This window comes from Macrotis lagotis, chromosome 6 (genome assembly GCF_037893015.1).
Source record: "Macrotis lagotis isolate mMagLag1 chromosome 6, bilby.v1.9.chrom.fasta, whole genome shotgun sequence".
NCBI lineage: Eukaryota > Metazoa > Chordata > Mammalia > Peramelemorphia > Peramelidae > Macrotis > Macrotis lagotis.
Genome location: NC_133663.1, coordinates 70,626,280 through 70,628,706, shown reverse-complemented (window position 1 = coordinate 70,628,706; position 2,427 = coordinate 70,626,280). Strand labels below are relative to the sequence as shown.

The 2,427-nt window shown below is 36.4% G+C and overlaps 1 long non-coding RNA gene across 1 annotated transcript; it reads right to left on the bottom strand.

Annotated features, from left to right (window-relative positions):
* Nucleotides 1–1,073: 1,073 nt before the first annotated feature.
* LOC141491694 (uncharacterized) lies at nucleotides 1,074–2,147 on the bottom strand. Its single transcript, XR_012469707.1, has 2 exons — nucleotides 1,844–2,147; nucleotides 1,074–1,393 (listed from the first exon to the last, which is right to left on the bottom strand). It is a non-coding gene; the product is annotated as an uncharacterized LOC141491694 (long non-coding RNA).
* Nucleotides 2,148–2,427: the final 280 nt, after the last annotated feature.

The window sequence follows — 2,427 nt, the reverse complement described above, 5'->3', positions numbered from 1 at the left end:
TTGCTATTGGACTAAATAAAGAGCTGTCACAGCCTGCCCTTGTTAAGGGAGGTAGTTGTGTCATCCTTCAGCATGCTTCTAAATTTTAAGTCTAAAACTTAGACTCTCCTAAGAGGGTCAGATGTGTTTGGATATAACAGAGATACAATCAAAGGGGAGTGGGATCTCATCTGGAAACAAGAGGTGGGGGAATATTCTGAGTTAATTTTTTAAAATTACAATCTATAGTGATTATTACCATCTGTAGTTGTTATTTTTTATTAGAGTATATAGTAATTAGTCAGGTGATATTGATATCACTTGAAACATAGACTTTTAAGCATTGATTCTGAGGATGTGAGTTACCGCAGACTTACATAGGCTGTTGAATCTCCTTGCTGATATTCACCCTGGTCACACAACTTCTCTTCTTTATATACGTATGTTCCTTCTTATTAGAAGTATGGTATTTATTCCCCAATTTGTTCTTGAGGTTGGGGGGAGAGGATAAGGAGAATCTTTTGTCATTTTATTATGCTATATGTTTTAAAATTTTGAAATAGTTTGCTTTATGCATACTTGTTAGCATGTGGTCATAATCCTTGAGGGCAAGGACTGACTACCTTTTACCTCTGCTTCCTCAGTACTTATTCGGTAATTCCACATAGTAGGTTAAAATTTATTGAATTTAACCTTTCAAAATGGTAAAAATCATTATAGTAACCAAGTGGCTTTCTTGAGAGACCAAGAATGACTCAGATCAACACAGAGGGGCCCCATTGTACAAGATGGATGTTGAAATATGAATGTCAAGATTCAAGAGAAGCCCATATCGGGGAAATGAACTTAATATTCTCAATGAGAACTCAAACAAACCATTTTTGCATCCCTTTGAGGATTTCGAAACTTATTAAAAAAATCAAAGGGGTGGGATATTCTTTTAGACTTGTTGAGTTTCTAGTTATGGGACAGTTTTATGTGGAAGCACTTACTCTGACTGAATATAAAAAAAGGTTAAGGAATGCCCCCTTCTCTCTTTTGTCAAAAAAGTTTAGTTGGAAGGAATTGGAAAGACAAGAGGCTGAGACAGAAAATGTGTTATTTTGAGCATTTATTGTTCCATTAAGAGGACTGAACTCTAATGTAGGCAGGCTCCGGTTCTTTTGTCACCTCTCTGTTGGCTGGCTTCCTTTCTCTTGCTTCTGATGGAACTTGAGTGTCTTGATGGTCTTTGATCTTTGAAATGGATGATCTTTCAACACAGTGGGGATTGGGGAGTTGAGCTCTTTTTTCATTGTGTTTGTGGTGGTAACTGAAAGAGACATTCAAAAGTTCCTGGGCCCAAGAACAGGTAGGCTAGTTGGAAACTTTTATCTATTGCGAGAATAGGTGGTGATATAGACACGGCCATAGCCTGGAAAGAGAAACATTGATCATAAGACAATCATGCCACTAAATTTACCTTCTTAGATGGAAGAGTCCTTCCAAGGAAAGGGGGAAGGGTGGGTGAGGTCATGCCTTATTCATGTTAAACTCTTATTTCCAGTAGAGATTTGAACTCTCTAGAACTTGTATAACCCATAGCCAAGATCTTCAGGAGATGGTCCTTACAGGGACTGAACTTTTCATATCAATTTCTTAATTCAACAGATTGAACACTAGAATCATTTTCAATAAGGATGAGGGCAAGGAAAATACCTTATTATAAAACTTTATATGTTTAAATATAAATTTAACCCCATCTAATCTAACCTAACTTTATTGACCAATCTTGATACAAATCATGTTTGAACCTCTATCTCCAAGAACAAGGGGGGATGGTTCTTCCTTAGAACCATCCTTTCCCTTGACCTTACAAACTTACCTCTCCTCTTTAAGTTGATTTTCAATGACTCTTCTGAATGTTTTACAATCAAGTGCACTTTCTTTGCTTTTTCTCTAATGTATCCTCTTGGGCATCATGCCATGTGCCCATGTGCTTGGTTGTTTGGCTTATTCTGTTGACAATAGTTGCGTTTTCTTGGGGAAAAAGGGAGCCAAACCTACAGGGGTACTAACCCTGATGTTAGTGAGTCAGTGAATCAGGGTGGTTGGTCACTGGCTATTTATAGGGCAAAGTCATTGACCTATCCAGTGATAGTTTTGATGTCATAGTATATCTTTCATTGTCCTGAATTGCTCATTTTCCCCACTGGTCATCAACCTTGCCTTATAGGGAAATATTCATGTGCTGTGAGATGAAGTTTTCAGTTGCATTGGAGATTCTAAAAGATCATTAGTAACATCACTAATATGATAATAGTTATCATCATTTAATTTTAATTTTTATATCACTTTATGACATATAGGACTTTCAAATTTATTATCTTATTTGATACAATAAATCTATGAGGTAGGCTGTACAGAAGTTAAGGCTTAAATCTAATGATGATGATTATACAGAACAAA